At 32.5% G+C, this 7,426-nt stretch overlaps 1 non-coding gene across 1 annotated transcript; it reads left to right on the forward strand.

The window, feature by feature from the left end:
• Nucleotides 1-1,332: 1,332 nt before the first annotated feature.
• On the forward strand, nucleotides 1,333-1,439 carry LOC121225927 (small nucleolar RNA R71). Its single transcript, XR_005923829.1, has one exon. It is a non-coding gene; the product is annotated as a small nucleolar RNA R71 (small nucleolar RNA).
• Nucleotides 1,440-7,426: the final 5,987 nt, after the last annotated feature.

The raw sequence follows: 7,426 nt of genomic DNA on the forward strand, positions 1-7,426 counted from the left end.
TAGTGTGACTGTAGTAGGTCTTGTCATTCATATCCCCAGACTCCTGAAAACAGACTTAGGCATTAGATTGATACTTACACCTAAATCGCATAATGCTTTTCCTACATAATGGTTTCTAATCAAACAGGGTATAATGAAATTCCCTGGATCTTTTAATTTTGGTGGCAGTTTATTCTTTAGCATTGCTGTGCACCCTTCAATAAGTGCAACAGTTTCAAACTCCCCTAATCTTCTCTTATTGGATAGGATATCTTTCATGAATTTCACATAGTTCGGCATTTCTTCTAATGCTTCCACCAAAGGTATATTGATGTGTAATTGCTTCAAAACCTTTAGAAATTCTTGAATTGAGCATCTTGTTTTGACTTTTGGAAATACAGGGGAAAAGGTGGCAGTGACCTTCCTTCCATTTGTTGAGGTTTCCTTGCCATGGCATTTGTATTGGCTTGGCAAGATGAATTTTCTTCTGTATTCTTTTTTCTACTCCCATCTTTTACAGTTTGTTCCACTTCTGTTTTGAAAGTTGTGCTTCCAGAAACTTCAAAATTTTCCTCCTCAGACAAGGCATCATTCACAACTTCTGGCAACTAAATGCCACTCTGAAGTGCTATGGCTTTACATTATTCTTTTCCTTAAGGTCCAGAACTTTCGGTGTCACTAGGCAATGCTCCTTGTTGTCTAGAGCTTCATGCAGTGGCAATTTTTCCAACTTGATTCTCTAGACCTCTTAAGGAAGTTTTTTGGCTCTGAATAATTGCATCATTCTCAGCCATATACTCTTTTAACAAAGCTTCCATAGTTGATGTTGAAGATGATGAAATTTGTTGCATATTTTGTCACGGTATTGGTTGAATGTGTCCAAATGGTACACCATCTTCATTCTTTCTGTTAACAATGTTGGCATTTCCCACTCCTTAATTACTCTAGCTTAAATTTGGATGTTGCTTCCACCATGGATTGTAGGTGTTGGAGTAGGGATTGTTGTTGCTACGATTAAAATTTCTCATGTAATAGTATACACATGCTAGTTCTACAACCTTCATCTCTTGCATTGTAGAGGGTCTTTTCAGAGTTTTAATCATATTCGTTAAAGATGATACATGAGTTGTTAACGATGTAATCGCATCAAGTTCCATTGCTCTAGCAAATCTTCTACCAATATCAACTTTGGTAGTGGGATACTGATAATCATTATTTTCTATTACTTCCAGAACCTCGTATGCTTCATTGTACGATTTTTCAAGCAACATCCCATTACTAGAGGCATCCACCGCCATTCACGTATGAGCATTTAATCCATTGTAGAACATTTCCATTTGTGTCCAATGCTAAAAACTATACATCAGGCATTTTCTAATTAATTCCTTGAAACGCTCCCATCCTTCATATAATGTCTCATCTTCAAATTTCCTGAATGATGTAATGTCATTCCTCAGCTTAACATTCATGTTGAGAGGATTATAACTAACCAAAAATCTCTAACACAGTTCATTCCAAAACGTCGTTGTACCTGATGGTAATGCATTCAACCATATGATCTAGCACAATCTCGCAATGAATAAGGGAATAATTTTAATCTAAGAGCATCTTCAGGAACACCCTACTGCCTGAATGAGTCATATACTTCAATAAAAAGTCTCAAGTACAGTATGGGATCTTCAGTTGGTAAACCACTAAGCTGCCCTACCGTCTATAGTATCTGAAACATTAATGGTTTTAATTCAAAGTATTGAGCTTGAATATATGGCCTAACAATTCCTAGACTTAGATCACCCAAAGTAGGCACTACATGTTCTCTGATAGGTCTATCTCTATCATCTAAGATTCGAGGAATATCAGCATTCCTTTCATTCTGGAGTACTTTATCTTTTCTGATTGGATCATTTAAAATCCTATCCATTTCTATTAATGCTTTCCTTCTTTGCCTTAATGTACTTTCAATCTCATGATCAAAATAGTATATTGTATCCTTTTGAATACTTCTTTTCATGCACTGGTACAAAACCTGAAAAATCAAATAAAATACTAAATATCTATTCTAACAAAAATAACAAGAATAATAACAAATGAACTTTTCACCAATCTGTCGATCCCCGACAACGACGCAAAAAACTATGTTGCGTGTAAATAACTAATGCAATTGTGCAAATGTACACGTCATTCAAGTAATAAAGTGATAAGTAAGTATCGTCTCCATAGGGATCAGAAATTGGTAAGAGATTGATTAAGTTATTATAATCTTGTTAACTACACTAAATCGCAAGAACTACTTTTAAATTGAATAAGATGTTGGTATACTGAATTAATGTAACTTAATGCTAAAAATGGAGAATTGATATGGCAAATAAAATGTCGTGGCAAATTAAAGAGAAAAGCAAGAGTAATTCTGTTGTTGAATGAATGGGGCTAGAATTATTCAGGTGAAATGCTCATATCAAAAAAATGTCATGGCAAAATATTGTCTAATCAACTGCCCAGAGAGTTACTACTATAACCTTCCTCTTTCAATAGCTAGATTTAAGCTAAAAATTTAAGTTACTTTATATCTACAGAACTCTGGTTTAATAACTGTAATGAACGTTCTTCTCTGCACAACTCACAACATATATGTCTAGAGTGCTATGAATATTCTATCAAATATTTGCTTACATCAAACGATTCTAGATCTAGTATATTTAACCTTTTCAAAATTAAAAATACATCTATGAACATAGCATACAATCAACTATGTCTAGAGCTTGCATGCATGTATTTAAAATAGGCATAAATTGAATGAAACAGTGATATAAGCAATCTCAAATCATGAACATTAAAGATGATAAACATCCACCCAAATAACTCCAACCCAGAAAAGATTTAGTTCATGGGTGGAAAAGTAAACACCAAATTTAAATCATTCATCAACATTTAAAGAAGTTTGAATCACAGAAATCAGGAAAACTACAAGCAAAACTACAGGATTTCTCACCAGACTCCAGCTTCTCTTCTATCTTCAGGTCGTATGTGAATCCATGATAAATGTCTCTTCCCCTTCTTCAAGTTTGTATTCTGTTCTCTGCAGCTGCTACCATTTCTTTCTCTATAATTTTGCAATGGAGTTTTTTTTGTGCAGAAAGAGGATTGTTGTCACTAGTCTCTTTCTCACACAAATTCTCCTCTCTCTTTTTCTTCTTTTCTCTCTTTCTTTTATTGGGTAGATCCGTCCCACCTCAGTACAAATTTCTCATTCCTTTTTTCATCAGGTTGGTTTTTCTGGTACACATCTAGCTAGATGAGAGTGACGTGGATAGAGTGTTGAGTCATCTTCCTGAAATTACCATGGCAATTCTATTGGCAATCAATCTTATTGTCATGGCAATATTTCACTTCCCTTATTTTCCCTCTTCATCTTCTTGCTATTCCTACACATGTATTCACACAAAACCACACATTTCCTCCCCAAGTGATAAAAGTAACAAATCATGACCATTATATCACAATCTAAGCTTTACGATGTAATGCTCTAAAAATATCCAAAAAATAAAAATGTATTCACTTAATTACAACCAATTAATTCTATTTAGAGGCATTAAATATAACTCTTTTCAAGAGTTATCACATATCGACTATAGGCACGATCATTTTTAGAGCATAAGTGTAACAGCCCAAATTTTGGGCTAGCCAAAATAGTGGTTTCAGGACCACAAATTTGATGAAAAAAATTATTTTCATTATATTTTTATAGTCTACGATTTCAAAAAATGATTTCGTGAAAATTTCATTCGAAAATTTTTACGTTTGGGCACTCAATTTAGTCAAAAGGACTAAATTGTAAAAAGTGCAAAAGTTGAGTTCTACATGTTATAAGTGTCCAATTGTTATGAAATTTTAAATTGGAGGTCCTTAAATGATAATTAGACCATTGGTTAACTTGTTGGGCAAAAATGGACCAGAGATAATTGAAATAGGAAATTTTTAAGTTGGAGGCATTTTGTTTACTTAGTAATTAAAAGAATTAAAAAGGCCAAAATAGCCAAAAATTTGTCCATCTTCTCCATGGTGAACGAAATCAGCATGGGGGAAGCCATATTTAGGGTTTTCAAGCTTCCAAGCTCCATAGTAAGTGATTCCAAGCCCCGTTTTTAATGTTCTTTACGTTTTTAGAGTCCCAATAACTTGATTTACCTTATTCTAGCAATAATTTAACCTAGGGTTCATATTTGGAAAAATACTCATAGGTGAAATGTGTTTATTTTGATGTTTTGTGGTAGAATATGAAGCTTGAAATTATGTTAAATAACTTTTGCTAGCCGATTTTAAGTGAAAATGAGTAAATTGACATAATCGATAAAAATACCTAATGTTCATAAGTGTTAGAGTGAGAATTTGATGTTTCCATAGAAGGGAAAAATGTTCAGCATGTCATAAAACATAAGAAAAAGGAAAAAAGTTTAATTTCTAGCCTAGGGGCAAAATCGTAATTTTGTGAAACTTTAGGGGAAAATGTAATTTTGCCAAAATGTTATTTTTGGACTGGATTGAATAATGTGAGTGTTAAATAAGTTAAATGTGTTATTATAATAAGTCAAGAAACACAAGGAATTGACTTTGATTAGGGAAAAAGGAAAAAATGAGAAAAAGTGAGAAATTTCTCGATTGAACATTCGGAATAAAAAGGGATACGAATGAAGTGACAGAAATGATCACATGTGTGGCATGGACTGTGTGTAGGCCACTATGTGAAAGTGAAAGTGATGGTCACATGTGTAGTACTATGTGCATGCTACTACGTGTGCCAGAATGATAGGTCGCATGTGTAGTACTATGTGCAGGCTACTATGCGTACCGGATAACTTCGATCACGTGTATAGTACTATGTGCAGGATACTACGTGTATCAGATAGTGATTGTCACATGTGTAGTACTATGTGCAGGCTACTATGTGAATCGGTATCATTAATTATAAGGTGGTTGCTATGTGCTGATCCCACCGGATATAATTGATTACAAAGGGTGGTTGTTGTGTGCTGAATCCACCGTGTATCTGTTATTGTTCCGAAGTGTTCATCGGGAAATTGATTAAGTGAAAATACATGAGATCATGTAACGGTTAAGTGTGATTGAATGATGAATATATGTGTGGAATTGAATTGAATAATGATTGAAAGTGAAAAAGTGACATTATGAAAAAGTAAAATTAGCAACAAAACAGTTTTGGACAGTAACAATAGTGTGACTTTGAAAAATCACGAAAAAATTTTTAAATTGAATTAGAGAGTGAATAAGATATTAAATGAAAGCTTAATGAGCCTATTTTTACATAAAAGAAATATAGTAAGCAAAAGAGTTATATATTTTGAGATATTTGAGTTTTAGTGAGGCAGGACCAGATTAATTTCGGAATCCCCCGTTCTGAATTTGGAAAATAATTAAAAATTGTAAAAAAATAATTATAAGTTATAATTTATATTCATAGAATTCTTAATAAGTCTATTTTCAAAAGAAATAAACAGAAGTATCATCTTAATTTTGTACAATGAGATAATTTATTTTTAGTGAAGAGAGGTCAGAGATGTTGAGTAGTGAAACAGGGGTGAATTTAAAGAATAAAATGTATTAATTGGATAGGCCAAAAATTCTGAAAACTTTATGGTAAGAAGATATGTTAGTCTAGTTTCGGGGAAAATTAACAAAACTTAATTTGGAGCTCTGTAGCTCCAAATAAAAATAATTTAGTGACTATAAGTTGACTAGATAGCTTTGAATTTAAATACAAGTGAATAGTAAAATTATATATATGCTATTTAAGCATGTTATATACATAAAGGATGTGGAATGGAGAGGAGGAGGAGGACAATAAAGTATATGAATGAATTGTGTATAATTGGTTAAATGTCTGATTATAATCGATAAATGTTGAAATAGGAGTGATGCTTATATTGGTGCATTACTGGCCATGGTAAGCTCAAGAGAGAAAATAAAGTTTCATAGCATACGTGTGTGGTATATTTGGCATGAAATGATGTCATGAGTGGCTCATGAATTAACTCATGTTGGTAAGTTGATGCATAATAATAGTATTCAAATATATGTATATTTGTAATATTTTGCTATGTGATTCGGAAAAAGGGGAATAAACAGCATACTGAAAATTCGGCCATGGTGCTAGTTTATGTTAAAGGAGTGTTTTATGGCATATCTTAAGTAATGGAATGTTATGAATTTTGAGATTAATTTTCTAGTTAAATAAATGAAAAATGAATTCATTGCGTATTCGTAATTTTGACATATGCTTGGTATATGAAACGTAATAATATATGCTTGAATAAACTTTAAGTATTCGAATGATATGGATTTGATGGTGATATGATTCGAACATTGAATTCATGAAGCACAGGTGATGTATTATTGTTGTGTGATAGCTTGGTTCTAGAAAATGGTTAGGTAAATGGTAAATGAAAGCATTTATGGATATAGAAGAAAATTTGGAGTGAATATGAAATTTAGCTCAATTAAATGATTTCATCAATTAAACATTGTATATACCAGAATGTGTTAGTGAATTACATATTCATAAATTGACATTCAAAGTTCAGTTAGTGATATATGAAAATAACATGAAAAGATTTATGATTGTGATTAATATTGATTCTGACTTAAAGTGGATTCTTCAATATTGGATTGATTTAACGGATATATTGAGCATATGAATGGGTATGTATTGGGCCTCGTAAACCCTAATTAGCAACTCGAAGATAATAATTTGAAAGTTTTTAATTTGGATGAAATTTTATAACTTGATTTAATATGTTTATAAATGTATTTATTTTGGTAATGCCTCGTACCCTATTCCACCGTAGAATACGGGTAAGGGGTGTTACAATGTGACATCACCAGATTCGGCCCTAATGTTTAGGTCAGGTTTGGGGTGTTACAATAAGCCTCCACTTATATCAAAGCACATGAGTTACATGCACATGGTCCATAACTAACTCAAGATTTAGGTAAATCACACTATGAATGTCACAAGTGATTTAATTCACAAACAGATTCAAAATTAATTCATCTTGGGTCTAGTCCAATCTATCATTCTTCCAATGAATACATCTACGTCTCTACGTTGTAGTCAACTGCTCTAAAATCCAAGACTAGTCACCTCCCCAATTTGAATTCTAGGCGACATAATAGTCCTTCTTAGTATTTGAACCAAATGTTCACTTTGATTTCTTTTACGATATTATAGAATCGTTTAGACTATCTACTAATGTAAGTTGTCTTTCTCACAATATAAATGTTCTTATAGTGCCACTTTTCATCAATTTGAACTTAGACAATCAATGAGCTAATATTTATGATATACCATAATTTGATATGAAAAATTAGGCTTTCCCGATTTACTTAAGGAGCTTACTCTCAAGCAAAGTAGTGTATTTTCATAGTTTTTTGT

Source organism: Gossypium hirsutum, chromosome D13, assembly GCF_007990345.1.
Source record: "Gossypium hirsutum isolate 1008001.06 chromosome D13, Gossypium_hirsutum_v2.1, whole genome shotgun sequence".
Classification (NCBI taxonomy): domain Eukaryota; kingdom Viridiplantae; phylum Streptophyta; class Magnoliopsida; order Malvales; family Malvaceae; genus Gossypium; species Gossypium hirsutum.